The sequence below is a fragment of the Cetorhinus maximus genome, chromosome 17 (genome assembly GCF_964194155.1).
Source record: "Cetorhinus maximus chromosome 17, sCetMax3.hap1.1, whole genome shotgun sequence".
In the NCBI taxonomy this organism is placed as follows: Eukaryota; Metazoa; Chordata; class Chondrichthyes; order Lamniformes; family Cetorhinidae; genus Cetorhinus; species Cetorhinus maximus.
Genome location: NC_135895.1, coordinates 43,757,688 through 43,785,568, shown reverse-complemented (window position 1 = coordinate 43,785,568; position 27,881 = coordinate 43,757,688). Strand labels below are relative to the sequence as shown.

The 27,881-nt window shown below is 39.3% G+C and overlaps 1 protein-coding gene across 1 annotated transcript in view; it reads right to left on the bottom strand.

Annotated features, from left to right (window-relative positions):
* LOC144692359 (ras-related protein Rab-3B) overlaps positions 1 to 27,881 on the bottom strand; it is a 155,526-nt gene that overhangs the window by 120,111 nt on the left and 7,534 nt on the right. The window lies entirely within an intron of this gene.

Sequence of the window (27,881 nt, the reverse complement as noted above, 5' to 3'; positions counted from 1 at the left end):
TTTGAACTGAAAAGTGATTGAAAAAAACTAACTCATGCAGCATACCATGAGGTACCCCACTCCATCAACACTTGGGTTTACGCAACAAAACAAACAAAAAAAATTGAATTTAAAATTTAAAGAACTCTATTTCTGTTTGCCTGTCTTTTTTCCCCATTCTCTCATATTTACAATTCTCCCTTGCTTCTATTTTATTGTGCTGACTTTACTTTCCCTTTATTTCCAATAAAACTTGATTTATTGATCTAACTTTGAGAAATATTCTACACATTTTCAGTTTCATCTACTTTTCACAACTAGCTTTTGGTGATGTCAATAACGTGAATTTTATCATTACATCTACCCACAATTACAATCATTTATTCCCAATGCTCATTACATTAAATATAAGCAATTAAATTTATCATTTAGCCGTTTCTTATCCAAAATTGAACTTTTTTTATATTTATTTTTCTTTCTCTGCCCAATAACATTACTGCCACATGTGTCCCAGTCAACAGTAGTGTTTTCTTCTGTAGCTTTTATTAAAGTATAAGCCTTTAGCCTTCCAAATCTATTTCAAAAGTTCTCCAATTTTTTTTATGTTTTTCACTAAACAGGACCATAACCTGAGGTTTGTTCATATTCATAACTTGGTGGCACTCCTGATGCATTCAGCACAATGTAGCACGTGAATTGGCAGCAAAGAACTGCCAGTTGCCCATGAAATGTTGTCATACTTTTATTTACAGTTGGTGGGATACAAATGCCCCTTAAAAGCATTGGTTGTTGGAAGCCTGAAGAAAGGTGAGGCATAAATTCAAGGGGATACCATGGTAAGTAAGGCTACCCAAGCACATACTTTATTCCCCTTTCCCAAAGGGTCTCTTGAAGCTTTTGCTTTTCATGGGTGTTCAGTGTTTAAAGCTCAGATACTGAAGTCAAATTATGAGGAGGTCCATTCATTTAAATCACTTTTTGGGTCTTAATTAGTTGCATGCACTCTTTGCACATGCTCAGTTATGCTACAAGGTGGTCATTGAGCAGACTTCATGAGGAGGAGTCTTCATGCCTCCATTCCCAATCACATCATATTACTGAGCCCTCTATATAATGCTCTAAAAAGGTGACCATTAACTCTACTCATTGAAGAATGGAGACAGCAAAAAATTCTGCATGATTACAGTCTAAAAATCTTCTACAGGTTAAGACTGATTAGTATTGTTCATCTATTTGACTTTTGAAATGAAATAAAGAAACACAAGTGCACACAACTAAAAGTGAAAGATACAACAGGATCTATTTTTATGGTCCCTGTGGGCTTATTTGCACAATCGGGCTACATCCAATACTATTTATAGATGATATTGTTCAACAGCCAGATCCACAATTAGCTTTGTAAGAACACCAAAACAACCAACGAGAATACCAGACCCAGGTTTGCATATGAAAACAAAATATGCAACAATTTATTAATTTCCTTAAATCCTACATAAAACACAGGACAAATAGTGTGGTGGGCAGTGCATCCTTCACACCAACTAGAGGGTTTGTGAGGAGATTGCCATCATCCATTGCAAGGAACTTTGCAACGAACTGTAACTTCCAATTTTTGAGTTCCTAATCCTTATATGTCATTGTAGGTTATGGTGTGTTTCTGGACTGAAGTAGAGGAAGAATTGATGGTCAGGAGCAAATCCCTGCAACAGGTCAGTCATGTTTGGCCACAATTAGCAGAAACCTGGAAGCAAATCAGAGTCCCATTCTTTTGACTTGAAATGATGGGTGGTACAGGGTGATCCTGCTGGAGTGATGATGATTTGGAAAAGGCTGAGAGAGTTTCCGTCAACTTAAATAAAAGCAAATCAAGGCAAAATCAAATACTAATTTAGTAGCACAGTACATTGCAAGGGAAGTAAGGACACTGCGATGATGGGAAATCTGCTTAATTTACTGGTGGAGTCAAACCTTGATAAGCACATGAGGAAGGTGGTGGCATAGTAGTAATGTCACTGGATTAGTAATCCAGAGGCCCAGTTAAATTCTCTGGGGACATGGATTCAAATCTCACCATAGAATTTGAATTTAATTAATAAATCTGGATTTGAAAGCTAGTATCAGTGATGGTGACTATGAAACTATCATCAATTGTTGTAAAAACCCATCTGGTTCACTAATGTCCTTTAGGGAAGGAAATCTGCTGTCCTTACCTGGTCTGGCTCCAGAACCTGCAGCAGTGTGGTTGACTCTTAACTGGCCTCTGCTAATGCAGAGCCAGCCACTCAGTTCAAGGGCAAATAGGTGGGCAACAAATGCTGGCCTTGCCAGTGACACCCACATCCAATGAAAGAATAAAAAAAAAATACAGATCAAGGCAAGGAAGTCAAATGTCTCAAAACAAAATGCATGATAATAGTAGTTAAATAAAAAATCCTAAACTTGCATTCATTAATAGACTAAAAGAAGTTGATCATGTTCCACCTTTTCAAATCCAACCATTTCTGTGTTAGCTAACTTTTTGGTAAGATTGTTTTCGTTGGATGGACTGTTCAACATCAAAGAATATGGGTCTAACCTTTAGTGTAAAGTTTTGAATGAGTTCAAATGTCACGCTATGTGTTGATTGCTGATTCGTGTCAATAGATTTTAGTGCGCCCTCCCACCCCAACCAGCCTGTGACAGGCGGGAGAGGCTCAGAGGGGGTTTAAATTCATTGCACGAGGCAACCTGGCCCCAATCATTCCCAGCCCTTTAAATGTTAAAGAATAGGAATTGAGGCTTGGACAAGACTTCAATATAATACAGGCAGAGGCCTCATAACCATGCCAGGGGAGGTTTGAGCTGTGGGCTTCCCAGCAGCTGAACCAACCCATGCGGCCAATTCTCCAATGTAAAAAAACTGCTTTAGCAATCAGTGGGGATTAGGAGGAGCACAAGTGCTCCCTCCAGGCAGCTGAAGGAAGCCTTTGGCCACCACCAGCCCGAATGTCCAACCTCTCATCAACTCACCTTTTCTCTGCAGATCTCCTCCACCAGCCGTTTGCAGGTCTTTCCCCCACTATTTCCACTCCTGACTGCTGGGGGCCATTCCCAGCTGCGACCTCCTGTCAGTAATGTTCCCTCCCACCCACTGGACAGAATGCCCATGATCTTTTAATGCAGTCATAGATCCCTTCTGATCTTAACTTGTGCATAAAGCTTGCTAGTAAACTTAAAAGCATTCTAAGGATGGTCAAAGTTTATTAGCTTTTCACATGAGATGTTTTAAATTTAAGACAGTCCATTCTGGCTGCTGTAGGGATTTCAGTACCCCTTTGTTGATTTGCCCCTGGGCCTTAATCCTCTCCAATAAATTTCCTCCTGCCACCCACTGCAGGTGCAAATGTACCAAGGCCTGTTCTATTCTTCTCCCCTCTGTCAGCAGTGACTATGTTGAACTGCTCCCTGCCTTGTGCAGATACCTCTCTGCCGAAGTGTCTGAAACATTTCTTCCACTCATTGTGTCTGCAGATGTTGCGCAGACAGAGACAGCAGATATAGGTTGGATTGAGAAATGCTGTCTTTATCTCTCAATACAGGATAGTTTGTAGTTTCCAGTTGCAACTGACACATACACTGAGCTGATGGCAATAGCCCAGGACTGAATGGCAGCAGATTTTGTACCGTTGAGAAAATATTTTGGATGACTCAGCTCTTCTCTCCAGAAGATCTGAAAGTACAACGATGTTGTTCATATGCTGCACTGAAGCCATATTCCCCTGGAACTTCTGTTGCTCCAGATTGGTTTTGAAAGCAGCTGAATCCTCATATTCTGTTTCTTGATCTTATTTCTTTTACAGAGTAGCAGGAATTGTTATTTTATGGGGGTCAGCAGAATTCACCATGGACATGTCATTCCAATAGGTCATCCAAAGACCCCTGGAGCTTAACTGATATAAGTGCAGAACAGGGGTGGGCTAAAGCAAACAGCTGATTTCAACTTCAGCTGTTTAAACAACCTGGTCCCAATGAGATAAAAAAAACTCCTTTTCCCTGATTGGACCATATCCACTATCAGGAATCAATGCTTTTTCACCAGTCAAGACTTAACCATTACTACATCTCCAGTTCCAGTTCCAGACAAACAGGGGGAAAGGAGCGGCAGGGTGGAGAAATGAGAGAGGAGAATATGGAGAAGGTGAAGATGGGAGAAGACGGGGAGTAAGTGAAAATTTGAATCCTATGTATGGAAAGGATTGCATTTTGTGCAAGGAGGATACATTTTATGCAATCATATGTGGTCCACAAATTGGTTTTAGTACACACATCCAGCGCCAGCTCCCCAAGCTTGGACATTCCTGCTTTACAGTAAATACGAGCCATACTGCTTAAGCAATTGTGTTAAATAATGGCAAATGACAGCATGGCATTATACTCTTAACAAATTATCTGACTAAATGTTTCACTGTAATCACAGTGGAATTACTGTAACCAATAATTACTTCTATGATACATCACAGAGGAAATCTCAAGATGTCACAAGACACAATGATATCATTTTAAACTGAAAACTGTAACATGCTCTCTACGATACCTTACTTAATCGACATTGTAAGTATCATAACATATTAATTCCAAGAAAAATACAATACATTGTATAATTTTTGAATATCCAATAGGAAATACATTGTCTGACCTCAACTTCCAAGCATAAATTGTTTGATCGCCAGAACAGCAAAATATATATTTTACAACTGTTTACAACAATTCAAAAATAATTTCTGAACTGTGTACGACCAGTCACTGTGTACACTGATAAATGTGATCATGTACAATATCAAGACAATCGATCTCTCAAACAATGATCACAGTAAGAACACTCCTGTGTCTTTAATCATTCTACATTTGTGTTCCTTCGTTTCACAAACTACTATTTTCTCACATTAATTCACTGCCAGTCCAAATTTCTTACTGTCAGCAGTATAATGCAGCCAGAAATTACACTACGTAATTGGGATGTTAATGTTAAACCATCTCAAATCTCCTGTAAAATTTTTTATTAAAAACTGTCGTGCAGAGATCTTCCCCCACGGCTCTAGGACCTGGTGCAATTTTAAGACATAGGCCAGAATCTTTCCCTCATTGGCGGGCTTGGCGGAAGCGGTAAGGAAACCGACCACCGCTGAATTAAAATTAACATGGCTCCGCGATTTCACACAGGCAGGCGAATTAAGGCCTGTCCTGCATGGATCACGAGCGGCAGCACTCAGCGCTACCTGTGCGGGCGGGGGGAGAAGGATGAGTGGGCCTAGCTCGCAGTTCGCGCCTGTGCTCGAAAGAGTGCTTTGATCTCCCTGAAGCACGGAGCTGTCTCAGGGAGATTGAAGCACTTTTTTAAAAAAATAATAAAGACAGTAAAAAATTTTAAAAACATGCCCCCTCATGTGACTCTGTCACATGAGCTGGGACATGTTTTTAATTCAAAAATAAAGTTTTTAGTTAATGCTCGTGGATGAGGTTTCCTGAAAAATGTAAAGGCCGCTTGGCCTTTTTGCCTGCCCGCTAACCGTAAGGTTGGATGGGTAGTGTTAATTTGATTTTAATTAGCTTGTTAAAGGCCTTAATAGGCCTTTCAATTATCGCCGGGCACGCAGCCAACTCCGGCGCGCACCTGCCGAACGAAATATTGCGTGAGTGTGCGATGACCTCGGGACGCATGCCCGACGTCATCACGCGTCATATTATGCACCCGCACGCCAAACATAAAATCCTGACCATGGAGATTGGGGAGTTTACAGGTTCCTGCCTCACCTGTGCTGAGTTAGCACAGTATGCTACAGTTATCTTCAGCATCCATGTTCCAGAGAAGACAATTAAGAAAATCAGGCTGAGTTCTACCCCAGTTGTCTATTCAGTGACCATAAGTTTTAAATAGGATTGGGTTACATTGTGCAGATTTTTAAAAATTTCTTCATGGGATGTGGGCATCTTGGCTAGGCCAGCATTTATTGCCCATCCCTATACAAATGAGTGGCTTGTTTGGTCATGTATGAGGGCTGTTAAGAGTCAATCATATTGTTGTCGGTAAGGATGACTGATTTCCATCGCCAAAGGACATTAGTGAACCAGATGGGTTTTACAACAATTCAGCAGTTTAATGGTCACCATTAGTCATATTAGCTTTTTTTTTAAATTCCAGATTTATTTAATTAACTGAATATAAATTTCCCAGCTGCCACAGTGGGATTATGAACTCACATCTCCAGATCATGAGGATTACTGGTCCAGAAACATAGCCACCAAGCTACCCTACCAACTATTTGTTCAATGTGTAACAATGTTGTTACTTTAGAAGAACGCAGCCAATGGAAAACTTGGTCTCCTATTGTCAACAGTGCTCATAAATAGATATGGCCCAATCTTTGTAATTCTGATGCCAGCAGACACACCTTTTTTATTCAGTTCTTGCAAATTGCTATCATATTCTTTAACTTTGCTCCTTACCCACTAAAATCCTGAAATCAGCTTGATGCATTAAGGAAACGCTTTGTTCCATAGAATGTCTCCTCACATGCCTTGGAAACATCCCAAAGTATTTCACAGACAATCATTTTTAAATGCACAGGATATTGTTATGTCATCAAAACAGCCTCATTATGGATTTATAAATAGCTCCAAAATGTGACTGATTAATTCAAATTATCTGAAGTACAGACTTATAATGACATCATTAAACTGCATGGAAGCACTGAAGAATTGATGGTTTTCAAAAGGGAATTGGATACGCAACTGAAGAAAAAACATATGCAGAGCTACAGGGAAAGGGCAGAACTACCTGCAGAGAGCAGGCATGGACACGACAGGCCAAATGGCCTCCTTGTGCTGTAGCTACCCTATGATTTTATGATTCTAGATATTGCTATCATATGAGCCTATAAAGGTGGTACTAACTAAGTTAAAGTGAATAGGAGAGAAAGGTGCCAGGAGAATTAAAGTAAACAGGGGAGAAAAGCACCAGTTAGGTTAAGATAAAAGGGAAAATAGTGCCAGGCCAGTTTAAATAAAGAGGGCAAAAGGTGTTGCGTATATTAAGGAAACAAAGGCAAGCCATGCCATCTGAATTAAAATTAACATGGCTGAATGGCATCCAAAGGTTATTACTGCACTGCTCTCTCAAAACACGACTTTTACTGATACCAAGGCCAGGATTTTAAGGCCCCTCCTGCCTGGCAGGATATTACGGCCCTGCCAAACTGAGTGGAGATGCAAATTACTTGCCTCATTCGCTGTGTGGAGAGACATGCCGTGGGTGGGGCCATAAAATCCTGGCCCAAGTAAATAAACCTCAAGCTTAGACATGGAGAATATCAGCAAGATCTTTTGATCTGACACAGTATCTCCCTCTGCACCTTCAAACCCATTATTTATAGGCAAGTTTTCAAATCATTTACATTTGATCTTAAACATTAATGGATTCTTATCCTGCTCAACAAGTCAGCCAGCATCCAAAAGACCAAAAATAACTGACTCTTTCTATTGGGCACAGTTCTACAATCTGCTGATGCTGCCAATGCTTTAATTGCCCCCTACTTATAGTCCTCAACATGCGGAGAAGCAATTGTATAGGGATGAGCTTGCAGCTGTAAAATTACCTAAGGTTTTCTGGCTGCAGGCCTTTCACAATGTATAGCAATGGTCTGTACAAGGCAACAATATGTAAATAGCATTGTTGGCCCAAGAGGACAGTTAAAAAAAAACGACCCACGGAAGCTCACACTGTCAGATGTGGTCTGTGGTACAGGAAAAACCAATCTTCTGAAGTTGGGACCTCCATGCCACAAGCTCATTTATAATGCAGCACTGTCACCAGTATCAGGAATACCAGAGACAGCAGCAGTCTGACATAAAGGGATACAATACCTCAGAGTCCCGCCTCAACTTACAAGTCAATGAAATCAATGCTTACGCCGTGATATTCTCCAATAGGCTGGAGAGAAAAGTGAAATAACTTTAATTTGAAGATCATTTTTCTTAAGTATTAAATGATTTTTTCCAAAAATTATATCTGCTTTAAAGAAAAATATTTAATTAAAAGGAAATCCTCAAATTGTGCAAAGGGAACTGGAAGGAACCTGATTTGAATAACATCTGCATGGCAAAGCATAATTATTTTTATAGATAATTAAAATTTGTTTCTCCTAGAAATAGGTTATCTGCTGCCATTGAGAAAAGAGATTTTAAAATTTAAAGAAAAACAGCTCACTAAATAGCAAAAAAAAAGTTAATTTTTATTCAATTCAAGTGATGTACAGGAGGAGGCCAGCATTTATTGCCTGTCCTTAGTTGCACTCAGGGGTTACATATGGGCCAGACTGGGTAAGACCTCAAATTACCTTCCCTGAAGGGCATGAGTGAACAGATGGCTGTTACAACAATCTGGCAGTTACATGGTCACCATTACAATGCTAGCTTTTTAATTCCAGATTTATTTAATTAACTGAATTTAAATTCCCCAGCTGCCATGGTGAGATTTAAACTCACAATTCCAGACCTTTAGTCCAGGCCTCAAGATTACTAGTTCACATAACCACTAAACTACCATTTCCAAGACAGTGATCAATAAGATTGGTAAATTCTATTGCTATTTTTAGATGAAGAAAAATCATTGCTAATGGTCATTTAGTTTTAGTACTGTTTTAATGGCTTACAGCAAAGCATGTTACTGAGTGGTGTAATCCTTCAATACACAGGATGAATTTTGTCTCACTGCCACCTTGATTAGATAATCAGATGGAAACTGGGGGGAAAAATTCTAACATACTGTTGAAAAACCACCCACTCGGATTTTCATGTGAATGTCAATTTAGGCATCTAGCATTCCTGCTCGATACAGGCAGGGGCCTAATAGAAGTATTCAAATAGGCTTAACGGGAAAGGCTCCTGTCACTTGAAAAGCTTTCCCATAGAATTTGTTATGCAGAACATTTGGCTGGCATGCAGAAAAGATGGCAAGGCAACAATTTTATTGTTGCAAGTTGTGTTTGTGACTGAAGGGTTGACTAATTGTTCACAATGGTGGTGTAGAGGCATGTGGTAGTTTGCTACTTTTAATTCTGAAGGACTGGAAGTCCTGTTGCAACAGATTAGTTAAAGGCGAGTGGTCTAATTTGAGGCCAAATGCCACCCTCAATTAAAATCTACAGTGCAAGCTACTGAAGGGAGATCGCTGACTGAGTCAATCCAATCCCCCCCTATCTGGTTCAAATTAAGGATTAAGTTTGCTGGCATTAGGAATGAGATAAATATAACTGTACTCCCCAGTTGCACTTGTCTATATTCAGCTGTGTATGAAAATGATTAATCAGACTGCAAGTAGTATACCATGTTGAATTCTCTTTGTATTAACTTTTAGCTTTTGTCTGTTAAGTGAGTTTTTTGTTATAAGATTGAAAGTGTAATCATGATACAGACTTGCTGTACTTCAGATAAATGTTCATTTATTACAGAAGGCAGTGAAAAACAATGTTTGGTTTAGACAGCAAATCCAATTAAAAGACATTCCAATCAGAGAGCTTTGGTTATTATAGAGCAGGCAGAGGAGCTTTCTTTATTCACTCAAGCCTTGAAAGATAAAGGACTTGCCTGAGAAAGTCAAGGAGTGTAACAAGTTAGGGAGATATGGACCTGTTTTCTGCAAAGACAGGCCAACAAATCAGTGTTGAATGATGACTATATGTTATATGATGACATGCAAATTGTCACCTAGCAGAATTTGAAAAAGGGTATAAAATAAGTGTTAAAACGGATACCTTTGAATTTGAAGATCTATCCAACTAAGTACACTGAGCTCAAATCTGTAACATGTTTTGAATTTCCTGTCTAAAACATCTTGCATTTGTCATATGTGCTGCTGTTAAATGTATGTTTCATTGTTGTCAATAATAATTATTATTGTTTACTTAATAATCCTGTGAACTGAGATGAAGATTGTAAACGAAGAAAAAAATTTCAGACAGAAGATTGTAATCTGAGTTGCTTTTGTGAAGAATGGCTCAAAGTAAGTGTAAATTGTCAGGGTATGATTACCCACCGATATTCTCTGAATCAGAATCTTACGACTAGTGGAAAGGTGAACATAGGTTATGTCCTTACTGAAGAGAAAATAAGGTATGGTCTTGGCATTGTCCACTCCTAACAAAAGTAAACCCAGAAGCAAAGTGCGTTATGAACTGGATGCCCGTCAGCTGGATACTGATGAAGGTTTGGATTTTCTATTAAGCTTCATAGGTGAAATTTACAAGATGGTGTACTAGATTCCTACGAGGCATGGTCAGATCTTGATAGATTTCAAAAGATCGACAGTATTTCCAGAGAGGAGTATATCATGGACTTTAACAGCTGTATAAAAGATTGCAGAAATTCAATTTGGAGATTCCTTATTCAGCGCTCGCGTTTCAATTCGGGGATGACAACACATTGAGGTCACTAAATAGCTGGAGTAAGCCACTTTATTAGTACTGATGCAGTCTCTAGTCAGATACTCTTGCTGCTGAGTAAGCTTTCTATGAAAATGGCACAAATGAAACTGGACATGGAACATAATAAAACAATTGTTTTTGAGTGAATTGCAGATCCACTGACTTTCCAATTAGGGCAACATTCTTCATTGCAAGGCCTGCGAGCCAATGGTGCCTCTCATCCTCACTAAGTGCGGCCCCCCGACTCTCCCTTTCCTGTAATCTCGTCGAGCATCACGAGATTTGTTTTAACGTTGTTTCCCATGTGACTGGCCTGGCACCACTTTAGAGCAGCCTCTCATCACACCCCGAACGCCGAGTTGCAGCCTACCCACCCTCCCTGACCTCCGAGTTGCGGCGGGACCTTGAACAGGAATGCAAGTCCAGGAAAGGGAACCAGCAAGAGGGTGAGTCAGGGAGTGAGAGGTTCTGCGAGAGGGTGGGTCAGAGAGGAGGAAGAGGCCACAAGTCGAAGGTTGCAGCGGGGGAGAGACCACAATGCTGAGGGTTGGGAAGGAGGAGAATCTATAGTGCCCAGGAAGGTCAGGGAGCAGGAGGGTCAGGAAGCAGGATTGGTGGCAGGCAAGAGGTAACTTAAGTAGAAAGTTACATTTTTCTTCTAAAATAAATTAAATTTAAAAATATTTTATTTACCAATGTAGAAATGTAGCAAAGTAGAATATTGCAACTTAAGTAAATTTTGCATTATTCAGTTTTTTAAAAGTTTACATGCATATGTGCATTTTTAATTCCTTATATTTTCCTGTTATTGTTTTATGAATGTTGTATTTTTTAATTGTACATGTGTATTTATTGTTAAGTATAATATGTGATTTGTTTTAGTAACACACGTTGCTCTGTAACATTACATCATGAAGGAGTAGTAAGCAATGATAATTTCGTAATGTAGATGTGGCTCTCACATTGCAGGTTTTTTGCTGAAGTGGCCCTTGCTTGAAAAATAAGTGAAGGTCACTGAATTAGGCCATTATAGCATCCCCTTAATAAAACCTGACATTTCTTATCAGAATGTTAAATAAATGTTAACGGTATCAGGTGATAAAAGTCAGAGAGGAAAAAAATTATTTTAAAGTTACACAGACAATTTGCTCACCCTTCTTGTCACAGATTAAAAATCCTACTAAAGATGCAGGCATGGTTGATGATGAGTATACAAGGCCCGTCGAAGAGATTAGTGCAAAATGTGACATATGTAGCAAGTATCAGAAGACGCCGCCACATCCCATTGTAAGTCTTCCATTGGCAAGAGAGTTTAATGAAGTAGTAACCATAGATTTAAAGGTGAGGTACAAAGTCTTGTGGTGCAGTCGTAGTGTCCCACCCTCTGGGCCAAAACCTCCAGGTTCAAGTCCCACTCTGGGATGTATGGGAACTAAATACTATGATGAAACGCAGTACAGTTGAGGATATTTTAAGGGCAAATTAAACAGCTAAAAAATTAAGTACAGAGAAATGCATACCCTTGGACAACTCAAAAGGCATGAAATTAATAATTTTTAACCGTTATTTCTCATGCTAATCTTCTGGATAGATGTTCTAATACAGCTGGTTTTATAATGCAATTAGTGGATGAAAATACAAAATGTCGTCCCTTGGCCTAGGAAACTAAGAAATTTAAAAAGATGGTTAAAAGTGCTTTAGCTGCAGAACCACTGGCTCATGTAGCAGCAATAGATATGTGGTTTTACTTGTCAAATATTTTATGGGAAATTCTATGCAATTGGCATTCTGAGAATAATTTACCCATTGAATGTTACATGGATAAGCATTTCCTATGGGATATTCAACAAAAGGTGTGACTGAAGAAAGGTTAAGGATTGACGTTGCTAGTGTAAAAGAGATGTTAAAAAAAAGCATTGTAAAGGAGCTATCATTTTTTTCCCTAATATTACTGAAGCAGGCTTGTGTGTGCATGTGTGTGTGTGTGTGACTAATTTAATTAAAGACAGTCAGACTGCAGGGTTTGAATCATCAAAGAGATTAAATGTAAAACAGACATTTTGAAATGGAGATGGGTGAGCTAAGATGAATTCTTAGCAGATACAATATGAATGGAATTTGCATTTTGTAGATAAGTTGAGAGGTTGTTTGATTTTCACAGGAACATGATAAGATGTTTTACAACTGGCAAGACAAATCAGTCAAAGTTATTAAGATTATTTTTCATGAAAGTGTTGGCCATAAGGACGACATGAAAGATTTTTAAATTCTGGAAAAAGTAACTTCCAAAGCAAGGGTGAAACAATGGAATTTAAAGATTAAAAGGGAGAAAATATATTTCAAGGAAGATGGAAAGGTGTATGGGAGCGGCCCTGTGAGATATTGAGAGGTGGACTGTGAGAAATAGACCAGTGAAAGAGCAGCCTCTAGCCACCCTAGAGAAGTGCTGGTTTGGTCCAGAGTGTAAAGTTTTGTTAAAAGCCTTGGAATTCCATTGTTGGTGCAGACCTGATGGGCCGAAGGGCCTCTTCTGCACTGTGTGATTCTGTGATACTGTGATTCTGTGATCCTGTGATTCTGAGAGGGAGAGAGAAGCTGTGAAATACCTCCCTTATAGCAACAGTGGGTTCTTGTGGTAATATTGCCAGATGTTTTATAGAATAAGAATCTATTCAGACCATTATCCAAAAAGGGGTGTGTACGTGGGAGTCTAGTTAAGTAGAAATATTTTGGGAACTGTTATAAAACTAACTTTAACCGTATAGCTGTAAGCTTGTGTGTTTAACTTTTTTCTTTTGTTACTAAATGTTTAATTTAATCTTTAAAATCTCCAAAGGTGGTAATGGACTCTTTACTTGTGACTTCTGTGCATGTACCTTCACATAATAAATGCAAATTGCAAAATTGTTATGATTGCTTGACCAAGTTTCCCTTTGGGATTTGGTCAGCCTGGCAATTACCATTTGCCATATTATAACAAGACTGGGGGCTCTTCGCAGTATTCAAAAAATTCCTTGATTGGCTTGGGGTTGGTGAATCTCAAGGCTACGAATGCAAGAAGAACGTTGAACTCAGGAGTTGGCGTTGAGGGATTTTAAAGTGGTTAGACTGCAAATATGGCTTTAACAATTGCTAAGACTTTTCTGGGAGTAGAAGATGTTTACAAAAAGTAACTAAGGCTCAGTTAACAGAATTGGCGGATAAGTTGCAGTTAGGATTAACTGCAGGGGCAAAGAAAGCAGACATAATTTAATAGCGCAGCATTTAAAATTGGAAGGGATGCTGTCATGAAGATATTAATGTATATAATGTTATTGGAAATTATTTTAAATTGGACTTGTAGTAGGATCTGTGTCTGTGGGTGTGAGTGTGGGTGTCTTAATTTGATTAAAGCCAGCTAGTCTAGGTGCTTTGATGTTTAGTGATTTTGAGATATTAACAGTAAAGCAGAGGGTAAATTTGCATTTTGTTGAATAAACCATTCAAAGGCTGGGGGTGAAATCTTGCACCTAGCTAGCAGACACCAAGCAATATGTTTATATTACTCATAAAATTGGTACTATGAAAGGGGTTTTATTGTTAGGAGAGGTGGCGTTCAAAGGGCCTGATGATACAATAAGAATTTTCATTCAAAGGGAAGGCTAGGTATATACAGAAAAAGAGTTTTGTGTGTGATTCAGAGGCATGTAAGATCTAAGCCTATAAGCCTACAACTGTGCAAAGGAGCCAAATTGTAAGGAACCTCATTTTGAATTCGTAAGATAAAATGTGCTTTGCCTGGCGTCTGTTTTAAGTCTATGGGCAGGACTTTGCCCTTGGCTGGGGTGCTCGGCGGGGGCGGTCGAGCAGCTGACTGCCGCCCATAATCGGCTCCGCTCAGCGATTTCATGTGGGCAGGTCAATCAAGTACTGAGTGCTGCCTGTGCAGGCGGGGGAAGGAGGGAGAGACGGGCCTAGCGTGCATGCGTACGAAAGAGCGCTTCAATCTCCCTGAGGCAGCTCAGTGCCTCAGGGAGATTGAAGCGCTTTTTAAAAAAATTAATAAAGACAGTAAAAATTTAATAAAACATGTCCCCTCATGTGACTGTCACATGAGATGGGACATGTTTTTAATTCCAAAATAAAGTTTTCATTTAATGTTTATTTGCTTTAGGAATCCTCATCCTGCTCTTGGATGAGGTTTTCTAAAAAATGTAAAGGCCACTTGGCCTTTTCACCTGCCCACTAACCGCAAGGTCGGACAGGCAGCGTAAATTTGAATTTAATTAGCTTATTAATGGCCTTTTAATTATCGGCAGGCACGTAGCCGACTCCGCCCATACCCACAATTGTTATGACCAATGCAGTTGGTAAAGCGGAGTTATTTAAAAATCCCAGAGGGAAAGTTTAAACAACTGTCATAACCTATAATTTTAAATGTTATGTTTGAGATGCGACCTTAAATTCAGGAATCAGTTCTCGAGGCTTTACATTACACTAATTGAAACCTTTTATTAATTTACACAGGTTAAAATATATATACACATGGCTACAAATTACCACTATCGTAACTTTTAACAAATTCCCAAACTAATCTCCATTAAGGCAACAGCAACCCATAGACTTAACCAGACACCAAGTAAAATATTTTCACCTTATAAATTCAAAATGAGGTTCTTTTCACTGTGGAGCCAGTTGGAGGCTTGCAGCTGCCTTTTGACTTTACATTGCCAATTGTTATGACCGATGCAGTTGGTAAAGGGGAGTTATTTTTTTAAATCCCAGAGGGAAACTTTAAACAACTGTCATAACCAATAATTTTAAGTGTTATCTTTGAGATGCGACTCTAAATTCAGGAATCAGACCACTAGTTCTCGAGGTTCTACACTAAACTAAATGAAACATTTTATTAATTTACATAGGTTAAATATATATGTACACATGGCTACAAATTATTACTATCATACCTTTTAACAAATTCCCAAACTAATCTCCATTAGGGCAACCCATAGGCTAGAATTGCTCACCAACGCGTAAAATGACGCACGGTGATGTTGGGTGTACGTCCTGATGTCACCATGCGTCATTCAGACCTTCAGTTCAGCAGGCACACAGTGGAGTCAGCTGTGCGCCCGCCAAACTGTCAAGGCCTACTAAGGCCATTTAAAAACTAATTAAAGTAATCAACTTAGCTGCCCGCCCAACCTTAAGGTTAGCGAGCAGGCAAAGAGCCCAGGTGGCCTTTGCATTTATCATGAAACTTCATCAATGGGCGGGATGAGGTTTCATGAAGGATTTATAATTCAAATAATTTTTTAAATTAAAGTTCATTGACTTTTCCCAGCTCATATGACACTGCCACATGAGGGGACGTCTTAAATTTTTTTTTCTTTATTAAAATTTTTGATAATCAAACTAATCTCCCTGAGGCAGCTCTGTGCTGCCTCACTCCCAGGTAAATATTTTCACCAAGGCAACAACAACTCATAGGGCAGAAATTTACACTCGGTGTGTGGGCGTGGGTGATGTAAGATCAAAAGGCAGCTGCAAGCCTACAACTGGCTCCACAGTGAAAAGAACCTCATTTTGAATTCGTACGGTGAAAATGCTTTGCCTGGTGCTTGGTTATGTCTATGGGGAGAATTTTCTCCCCATCGGTGGGGCTGAACGGGAGCGGGCAGGCACGCAGCCGATTGTCTCAGGGAGATTTCTGCGCTCTTTCACGCGCATGCCCCGACTCCCCTACTTCTCCCCGCCCGCACAGGGAACGCTGAGCGCTTCTGGGTACGTGTCACGCTAGGCGGGTCTTAAATGACCCGCCCACATAAAATGGTGGCGTGCAGCCAATCCTGGGCGGCAATCGGCTGCGCACCTGCACGCTCCCGTTCAGGCTCCCCAACGGGGAGAAAATTCTCCCCATAGACTTAGCCAAGCACCAGGCAAAGCATTTTCACCTTTCGAATTCAAAATGAGGTTCTTTTCACTGTGGAGCCAGTTGGAGGCTTACAGCTGCCTTTTGATTTTTACATCGCCCACGTCTGCACGCCAAACGTAAAATTCTGCCCTATGAGTTGTTGTTGCCTTGGTGAAGATATTTACCTGGGAGTGATTAATTTGGGGATTTGTTTAATAGTTATTATGGTAGTAATTTGTAGACATGTGTATGTGTTTAATACCTTGTTAAATTAATAAATGTTTAATTTAATTTATATAAAAAAGCCTCTCGAGGCCTGTTGGTTTTATTCCTGAATTGAGAGCTGCATCTCAAACATACCAATTGAAAATATAGGTTATAGTATATATAGTTTGTTTAAAGTTTCCCTCTGGGATTTTAAATAACTCAGCCTTTACCAACTGCTGTGTCATAACAATACCTAAAACTAGTGAGTCACAGCTGGCAGTAGTGAGACTTCAGTTGCAAATGAAAAATATTTGAATTGAAGGCAAAAGAGAGAGAAAATGGAAAAGAGAGAGCATTTCAAAGAGAAATGGAAATACGAAAATTTGACCTCCAGAATGAAGTTAGCAATGGAGGAGGAGAAAAGGAGAACGAGAATACGAGCTTAAAAAGCTGGACCTTAAAAAAGAGACCTCAGCTGCTGAGGAAGGTGAATCGACCGCTTTCAACCCAAAGCCCAGTGGGGTGATGTTTAAATTTGTACAAGCTCTTCTGAAGTTTGAAGAAAGGGATGTAGAGGCATTCTTTATTTCGTTTGAGAAGATAGCTAAGCAAATGAAATGGCCACAAGAAATCTGGACTTTGCTTTTACAGTATAGGTTGGTAGGTAGAGCTCATGAGGTATATCCATCACTGTCACAAGAGGCATCTGTGGATTATGATGCAGTAAAAAAGGCCATTCTGAGTGCATATGAGTTGGTTTTTGAGGCGTACAGGCAGAAATTTAGGAATATAAGGAAACAGCCTGGACAGTCTTACATTGAGTTTGAGAGAGTAAAACAAAATAATTTTGACCGATAGATACAGGCATTAAAGATTGAGACAACATGTGCAGTTCTTAGAGAACTAATTCTTTTGGAAGAATTTAAAGATTCACTTCCTTTGGTAGTTAGAACTCATGTGGAGGAATAGAGAGTTAAAAAGGCGAGGCAAGCAGCAGAGAAGGCTGATGATTATGAGTTGGTCCCTAGGTCAAAACCTTTCTTCCATCACCCTTCTAAATCCGAGAATGATAGGAGGTGGGAAGGTAGAAGGAAGGCAGGTAGTCAGAGAGGAGAAAGGACAGATGGAAATTCTCAGGAAATTTCTTCTCAAACCAGAAAGGAAGGTGCTGAGGGTAGAAGTGACACTCGAAGACGTAAATGTTTCCATTGTAATAAGGTTGAACACACAAAGTCAACGTGTTGGAGGTTACAGGGAAAACCTGTTGCAGTAATTGGAATACAGGAAAGTTCTGGAAATAAGAGTACTGTGGGCTCTGAGATCCAGAGGTAAGAAAAACCAATGGTTTGTACACAAATGGAGCAGGAAGAATAGGTGGTAGGTAAAGAAGTGGGAATTTGTTCATAATTTACCCAAGGGATTTCTGAAGAACAGGTTACAGAAATGTTTAAAGATTTTATATGTGAAGGGAAAGCCTATCCATGTGTACGTGTTGGAGCAGGCAAAGATATCAAAATTTTAAGGAACAAAGCAGCCAGTCAGTCCTTAATGTTATGGGATAGTGGCGATGTGTTGTCCAGAGGTGGTCTTGCAGGAAAGAGTATTAATAAGTGGAATTAATGGAGACACTAAACATATTCCATTAAGTAAGGTAAATTTCTTTTAAAGTTGAAAACAGGCGAGGTGATTGTTGGGGCGGTAGAAAAATTGCCCATTGCAGGGGTTCAATTTATCCTATGTAATGATATAATTGGGTCACAAATGTTAGTGGTGCCTACTGTAGTTGAGCAGCTTGTGGAGACACAATCAACAGGGATGTTGCAAAAAGGCCATCCTGGATTGTTTCCAGATTGTGTAGTAACAAGATCACAAACTCACAGGTTGAAACAGGAAGAGTTAGCTGGATCTATCTTTGAAAAGATTGTTCAGGAAGAGAAGGTTGAAGAGGGTGAGGCTCAAGTGTTTAGCTCAGTGAAAGTGGTAGAGTTACAGCAGAAAGATCCACAAATAAAGTAGTTATATCAGACACCTTATTCAGAAACAGAGGCAGGATGTATCCCAGAGTGTTATTATCTTAAAAATAATGTGCTAATGAGGAAGTGGATAATGTCTCATTTTCCAACAGATGAGGAGTAGGCGGTAGTACATCAAATAATAATACCATCTGGATACAGACATGAGATATTAAGAGTGGCTCATGAAATTCCAATAGCTGGACATTTAGAAATTAGGAAAACTCTGGCAAAAATACAAAAACATTTCTATTGGCCTGGACTGCATAAAGACATAGTCAAGTTCTGTAGAACATGTCACACATGTCAGGTGTCAGGAAAACCTCAAGCACTAATTAAACCTACATCTTTAATTCTGATTCCAGAATTTGAGGGACGTTTTACCAGGGTCCTGATTGATTGTGTAGAGCCCTTCCCTAATACCAAAAGTGGAAATCAGTACTTGCTGACAATCATGGATGCGTCCACCAGGTTTCTGGAAGTGATACCTTTACAAAATATTACGACAGAGAGGATTGTAGAGGAGTTGATCAAATTCTTTACAAGATATGGGTTATCAAAAGAAATACAGTTGGATCAGGGTTCGAATTTCATGTCACAGCTGTTTAAGGAAGTAATGAACAGCCTGGGAATAAAGCAGTTTAAATCATCAGCTTATCATCCTGAATCATAAGGTGCTTTAGAGAGGTGGCATCAAACTTTTAAAACTATGATGAGAGCATATAGTCAAGACTACCCACAGGACTGGGATCGAGGGATTCCATTCTTGTTATTTGCTATTAGAGATGCCCCTAACAAATCAACAGGGTTTAGTCCTTTTGAATTAGTCTATGGTCAGGAAGTAAGGGGACTACTTAAGTTGATTCAGGAGAAACTAGTAGGTTAAAGTTTGAAACTACTCTCCTGGATTGTGTGACAAAATTCAGAGAAAAACTGAACAGAGCACGTGAGTTAGCTATGGAACATTTCAAGATATCACAGCAGGTGATGAAGACAAGTGTGGATAAAAGGGCAAAAGCTCGTAGTTTTGTTGCTGTTGAGAAGGTGTTAGAATTGTTGCCAGTGTCAGGCGAACCAATAAAGGCAAGGTTTAGTGGGCCTTACAGGATTGAAAACAGACTGGGTGAAGTAAATTATTCAATAAATACTCCAGATAGAAGAAAGAAGCAGAGGGTGTGTCATGTAAAGATGCGTTAAAAAGTACTTTGACAGGGAAGATAACCAGAAGGAGGTATTGGTAGTGGTAGATAAGGAAAAGGAGGTAGAAATAAAAGATTCTGAAATTGATTTTCCTGTAATTAAATTGGACAACGAAAGAGTGCTCAGAAATTTAAATGTAATACTGAGTTACCTTCCAGACAAGTGTCAAAGTGATTTGGAAAAGCTATTGCAGTCACACAAAGCTATTTGTGGGAATAAGTTGGGGAAACAAATTTAGCTGTACATGATGTAGATGTGGGAGATTCAGTTTCAATAAGACAACATCCTTATAGATTAAATCCAGTAAAATTAGCTCAATTGCAAAAATAAATTGAATCCATGCTTCAAAATGACATCATAGAGTCTAGTTGCAGTAACTGCAGTTCACTGATTGTAATGATGCCGAAACTGGATGGAACACAAAGACTGTGTGGATTATCAAAAAATAAACGCAGTGACAAAATGGATTCATATCCTATTCCACAGTTGGAAGATTGTATTGAGAAAGTGGGACAATCAGAGTTAATCACAAAGATTGACTTGCTGCGAAGATATTGGCAAGTACCCTTATCGGAGAGAACAAAGGGGATATCAGTTTTTGGAACATCAGTTGGACTATATTCAGTTCAAAGTTATGCCATTTGGCATGGAGAATGCACCAGCATTTCAAAGACTGAATTGCAGGGCTGAGCAATTGTGCTGTCTATATTGACGACTTGGTAGTTTTCAATCAAACGTGGGAGGAACATTTACAACATCTGAGAGAACTGTTTGATCAACTGCAGGAAGCTAATTTGGTGGTGAACTTGGCTAAGAATGAATTTGCAAAAGTGCAGGTTACATGTTTAGGCCATACCACTGTACATGGTCAGGTGGTCCCACGAGATGTGAAAGTAAATGCCATCTGTGAATTTCCCAGTGCCTAAAATAAAACAGGAAGTTTTGAGATTTTTAGGCATGAATGGATTTTATTGGAAGCTTGTACCAAATTTTAGCAGTGTGGTTGCTCCGTTGACTAACTATTAAAATGGAACAAGAAAGTTTAATGGACACAGGAGTATCAGAATGCATTTAACAGTTTAAAAACTGTGTTGACTACTACACCAGTTTTTACAGCGCCTAATTATGCCAAGCAGTTTAAGTTGGTGATTGATGCAAGTGATCTGGGTATTGCTGTTGTGTTGTTACAAGAAGATGAAACAGAAATTGAAAATCCAGTAGGATATTTTTCACGGAAGCTGACTGTACCTCAGAAAAGATACTCAACCATCGAGAAAGAGACTCTAGGTCAGGTGTTGGCGTTGCAACATTTTGAGGTTTATGTTGCAAGCAATTCTTCAGAAACAGTTATTTATACAGACCACAATCCTTTAAAATTTCTGGACAAATTTCAAGACCGAAGTGCCAGACTGTTCAGAAGGAGTTTGTTATTGCAGCCATTTAATTTATAGGTTATACATGTGGCTGGACAAGAAAATTTAATTGCAGATCAAGAGTTTAAAGTTCAAAGGAAATTGGACATTTAAAACATGGTCAATGGACTGAAGTGACATCAGTTGATACAACGGCTTTGTATATATTGTCGTGTTAATTCATGTACCTGGTAGTGTAAAAGTTTTGTGTATAGAGATAAGCATAGTAAGTAATGCGAAATGGGTTGAGAAAATGAAACTGTCTTTTAGAATTATGATGGTTCATTTTTTCATAAGGATGGAGGTGTAAAGGAAATATCATTTGTTTTCCTAATATTACTGCGGGACACTGGAGCAGGCTTGTGTATGCATGTTTGTGCGTGTGTGTGAGACTAATTTAATTAAACTAAAGACGGTCAGGCTGCAAGGTTTAAATCATCAAAGGGATTAAATGTAAAACAAGCATTTTGAAATAGAGATGGGTGAGCTAAGATGAAGTCTCAGCAGATACATTGTGAATGGAATTTGCATTTTGTAGATAAGTTGAGAGGTTGTTTGATTTTCACAGGGACATGATAAGATGTTTTACAAATGGCAAGATAAATCAGGCAAAGTTATTAAGTTTATTTTTCCCAAAAGTGCAAGCCATAAGGACAACATGAAAGATTTTTATATCCTGGGAAAAGTAACTTCCAAAGCAAGGGTGAAACAATGGGATTTAAAGATTAAAAGGGAGAAAATATATCTAAAGAAAGATGGAGTGGGAGTGGCCTTGTGAGATCTTGACCAGTGGACTAATAGACCTGTGAAATAGGTCTGAAATGTGTGAAATAGACCTAGCTACGCCAAAGAAGTGCTGGTTTGGTCAAGAGTGCAAGGTTTTGTTAAAAGCCTTGGAGTTCCATTGTCGAGTGACAGGGAGAGAGAAGCTGTGACATACCTCCCTTATAGCAACAGTGGGTGCTTGTGGTAAGATTGCTGGATGTTTTATAGATTAAGAATCTATTCAGGCTGTTATCTGAAAGGGGGTGTGTAGTTGGGAGTCTAGTTAAGTAGAAATCTTGGGAACTGTTATAAGACTGAGTTTAACTGTATAATTGTAAGCTTGTGTGTTTAACTTATTTTTTTTGTTGCTAAATGTTGTAATTTAATCTTTAAAATCTCCAAAGGTAGTAGTGGACTCTTTACTTGTGACATCAGTGTACGTATCTTCTCGTAATAAATACAAATTGCAAAATCATTATGGTTGCTTGACCAAGTTTCCCTTTGGGATTTGATCAGCCTGGCAATTACCATCTGCCATATCATAACAGCGTTTAAAATAGCGAGATGGGAGACAGGAATTTCAGTTTTAAAAAAATAGTGAACAGTGACATCACAGGAAAGCCGTAAGTTGATTGGCTGGTAAGTAACTGCTCATGAGAAAGTGTGTAAATAGCTGGCAATTAAAATAAAATATATTAAAATGTTTGTTTTTTCTAAGTGGTAACGGTCTATTCTATTACTGAGGTTTGAATTAGTATAGTAGGTGGTGCTAAGGAAAGGCACTAAATAAAATAAAAAGGGAAATAAATAGTTAAATAAAATTAAGTAATTAGTTAATTAAAATGCATTAAGAATGGCAGAGCAGGTAATGTGTTGCAATTGCAGAATATGGGAGCTTCTGTACGCCAGTTTGATCCAGGACAAACACATCTGCAGTAAGTCTCCGTGGTTGTAGGAACGTCGGCTTAGTCATTGAGCTAGAGGCTGAGCTACAGATACTGTAGCTCAGCGAGGGGGAAAGTTACCTGGATACTTTGTACCAGGAGGTCGTCACGTCCTTTAGGATAGGGTCTTCTGATTTGGTAAGCGGCCAGGGACAGGAGGGTGTGACTGCAAGTGAGGCAGGTAAGGGGATCCAGAAGGCAGGAGTGCAGGAGCTTCAGACCTTACAATTGTCCAACAGGTTTGAGGTTTGTTCAGCTGTTTAGATGAGAGTCGGGGCTGCGGGATGGATGAGCTAATTGACAAGGACACTGTGGTACAGGAAGCCATTCAAGTGGGGGGAATAAATAGGAATTTATGGTAGAAGTGGGTAGTATAGTCAGGGAGATAGACACAGTTCTCTGCAGCCAAGAGCAGGAGTCCAGACAGCTGTGTTGCCTGCCCAGAGCCAGGCTTCGGGACATCTGCTCTGGGCTGGAGAGGAACTTGCAGTGGGAGGGAGACGACCTAGTTGTCGTGATCCATGTAGGTACCAACATCATAGGTGAGACTACAAAAGAGATTCTGCTGAGGGAGTATGAGCAACTAGGGCCTAAATTAAAAAGCAGAACCTCAAGGGTAATAATCTCTGGATTAATACCTGAGCTATGAGCAAACTGGCATAGGGTAAGTAAGATTAGAGATGAACATGTGGCTCAAAGATTGGTGTGGGGGAAATGGGTTTTGATTCATGGGACACTAGCACCAGTACTGGGGAAAGTGGGAACTATACTGTTGGGAAGGTCTACACTTGAACTATGCTGGGGCCAGTGTTCTGGCGAATTATATAACTAGGCTGATAGAGAGGGCTTTAAACTAAATAGTGAAGGGGAAGGGACCATGTGAGAGGATATATAGTAAGGTAAAGGGAAACAACAAAGTAATAGAGCAGGGCAGCAATTTGGGTAATGATTACCAGAGAGTGACAGGGTGGGACAGAACATGCAATCGTAAGAATGTATCAGCAGATAAGGCCAGAGATTGCAAAAATGGTTAAAAAAAAGTTTAAGGCCCTGTATCTGAATGAACGCAGCATTTGTAACAAAAGGAATGAATTGTTAGCACAGATAGAGATAACTATGTATGACATGATAGGCATTACAGAGACATGGTTGAAAGGTGACCAAGGCTGGGACCTAAATGCTGTAGGCTATATGACATATCGGAATTACAGGAAGCTAGGAAAAGGTGGTGGGGTAGCTCTGTTAATTAAGGATGGCATTAGTTCAGTACTGAGAGATGACCTTAGCTTGAAAGATCAGGATGTAGAATCAGTTTGGGTAGTGATAAGAAACAGTGCAGGTAAGCGGTCACTTATAGGAGTAGTTTATTGGCCCCCTAATAGTAGTTACACTATAAAACAGAGCATACAGGAAAAAATAAATCGGGTGTATAAGAAAGGTACAGCAATAATCATGGGTGATTTTAATCTACATGTAGATTGGGAAAATCAAATTGGCAAAGTAGCCTGGAAAATGATTTCATAGAGTGTTTTTGGGGCAATTTCTTAGAACAGTATGTTCTACAGCCAACCAGGAAGCAGACTATCCTAGACCTGGTAGTGTTCCAATGAGGCAGGACTAATCAATAACCTCATGGTAAAGAAGCCTCTAAGTGACATCGATCACAACATGATAGGATTTCATGTTTAGCTTGAAAGTGAGAAGTAACTAGTGTTTAAAACCTAAATAAAGGTAACCATGAAGGTATGAAGGCAGAATTGGCTATGGTGAATTGAGAAACTAGGTTAAAATGCAGGACAGTAGACTTGCAGTAGCAGACTTTTAAGGAGATATTTAATAACTCTCAGCAAAGATTTATCCCAGTGAGAAAGAGGCTCATAGCAAAGGATGCATCATCTGTGGCTAAATAAGGAAGTCAAGGATAGTATTAAATGGAAAGAAACACTGTACAAATCTGCAAAGATTAGTGGTAGGTCAGAGGATTGGAACAACTTTAAGAACCAGCATAGAATGACTAAAAAGATAATAAAGAGGCAGAAAGCAGAGTATGAGAGAAAGCTAGCTAGTAATACAGAAACAGATAGTAAGAGTTTCTACTAGTATTTGAATAGGAAAAGAGTAACTAAAACTAGTGTTGGTCGCCTAGAGAGTGAGCCTGGGGAATTGATAATGGAAAACAAAAAAATGGCAGAGGCATTGAACAGGTATTTTGTGTCTCTCTTCACGCTAAAAGACTTAGAAAACTTTGTAAAGATAAATGAAAATCAAGAGGTGATAGGGAGGATGAACTTAAAACAATCACCATCACCAGAGAAAAGATGCAAGGAAATCTATTAGGCCTAAATGCTGACAAGTCCCCAGGACTGGATGGCTTGCATCCTACGGTCTTATAAGAGATGGCAGCACAGATAGTAGGTGCATTGATTATGATCTTCCAAAATTCCTTAGATTTTGGAAGGGTCCCAGTGGATTGGAAAATAGCTAACACCTTCATTCAAAAAAGGAGGGAAGCAGAAAACAGGAAATCGTAGACCAGTTAGCCTAACATCTGCCATAGGGAAAGTGCTAGAATCCATTATTAATGATAGCAGTATACTTAGAAAATCACAAGCCTACATGGCTTTGTGAAAGAGAAATCGTGTTTAACTAATCTATTAGAGTTTTTTGATAAAGTTACATTCAAGGTGAATAAAGGGGAACCAGTGGATGTGGTGTACTTGGATTTCCAAAAGGCATTTGATAAGGTGCCACATCAAATGTTACTACACAAGATAAGAGCACATGTTGTAGGGGGTAACATATTAGCATGGATAAAGGATTGGTTAGCTAACAAGAAACAGACAATGGGATAAATGGGTCTTTTTCGGATTGGCAAGCTATAACAAGTGGAGTGCCACAGGGGTCAGTGCTGGATTCCCAACTATTTACAGTCCGTGTCAATGGCTTAGATGAAGGGACTAAATGTATGATAGCTAAATTTGCCAATGACACCAAGATAGATAGGAAATTAAGCTGTTGGAAGGAGGCAGAGAGTCTGCAAAGGGATATTCGCAGGTTAAGTGAGTGGGCAAAATTTTGGCAAATGGAGCATAACGTGGGTAGATGTGAACTTGTCCATTTTGGTAGGAAGAATAGAAAAGCAGTATACTATTTAAATGGAGAGAGATTGCAGAACTCAGTGGTACAGAGGGATCTGGTTGTTCTGGTACATGAAAAACGTAAAGTTAGTACGCAGGTACAGCAAGTGATTAGGAAGGCAAATGGAATGTTGGCAGTTATTGCAAGGGGAATGGAATATAAAAGTGGGAAAGTTTTACTGCAGCTATATAGGGCCTTGGTGAGATCACATCTGGAACTCTGTGTACAGTTTTGGTCTCCTTATTTGAAAAAGATATAATTGCTTTAGATGCAGTTCAGAGAAGGCTCATTTGACTCATTCCTAGGATGAAGGGCTTAAAGAAAGGTTGAACAGGTTGGGCCTCTACCCATTGGAGTTTAAAAGAATGAGAAGTGATCTTATTGAAACACATAAGACCTTGAGGGTGGATAATGGGAAGATGTTTCCTCTTGTGGGGGAAACGAGAACTCGGAGGCATAGTTTAAGAATGAAGTCTCCCTTTTAAGACAGAGATGAGGAATTTTTTTTCTCTCAGAAGATCATTAGAGTTTGGAATTCTCTTTCCCAGAAGGTAGTGGAGGCTGGGCCTTTAAATGTATTCAAAGCTGAGTTCGATTTTTGTTAGACAAGGGAGCCAAGGGTTTATGGGATGCAGACAGGAAGGTGGAGCTGAGACCTCAGCCATTTCATCCATGATCTTATTGACTGGTGGAGCAGGCTTGAAAGGTTGAATGGCCCAATCCTGCTCCTAAGTCCTATGTTCCTAAAATAAATCTCCACAATCAAATGGGTTGATGCAAGTCAACAATTGTTGGATTGCTTCACAAAAAGGAGTGCTTGCACAAAAAAAGACCTAGAAGAGGAACATCTCGTATGATAGTTTGGTGTACAGAATATCAAAAATCAATTTTTCCCTTTTCTTCAATTTGTTTTGAAATACTGTTTGTGTGTTATAAAGTTTTGATTTAAAGAAAATAGAGGAATTTGCTAATGATATGTTAATTGTATTATTAAGGTTAAGGATAAACAGATCGACATCGTTGATTAAATACCTTAAGAACATATAAAGAGAGACTTCTAGGACATTGGGTGTTGGTTAGTGAGGAGGTATATATTTGTAATGTTGCATTCTGTAAATAAATTAAGTAAAAGATTGGTGCCTGGTTTCCTACTTCAACTGGTTTCAGAAATAATTAACAATAACCTCCCCTACTATGTAAGGAGTATTCCCTGTATCAAATGTTGTTTGCAGGTTATCCTGGTATAATTATACAACCCTGCAACAGCTTCTCTTGTGAAATTAGTGCAACATCTGGTCTCTCCGGGCATGTCCATGTAGATGTGTCAAGCTCTTTAAATACAGATCCTGGGGAAACAACATGTACTCAGCTTCTGAATATGAATAATGCTATCAGGAGCCCAAATGAATTTCCAGGTTCACCACTTTGCATGGTGCTTGTCACAAATTTTGGTTGGACACAAGATAATCTGGTGGTTAATTTTTGCAAGTCTCTCCTAAATAAAGAAATGAAGACTTGCATTTGTATAGTACCTTTCACGGCCACCAGACATCCCATTGCCTTTTACAGCCAATGGAGAACTTTTGAAGTGTAGTCATTGTTATAACATAGAAACATAGCAGTTACTTTGCTACCAGCAAACTACCACAAACAGCAATGTGATAATAGAACCATAGAACACTACAGCACAGAAAACAGGCCATTCGGCCCTTCTAGTCTGTGCCGAAATATTATTCTGCTAGTCCCAGATAAACTTTTATTTTTGTTGATTGAGGCATAAATATTAGCCGGGACGCCAGGAATAATTTCCAGCTTTTCTTTGAAATAGTGTCATGGGATCTTATACATCCACCTGAGTAGGCAGGTTTAACGTG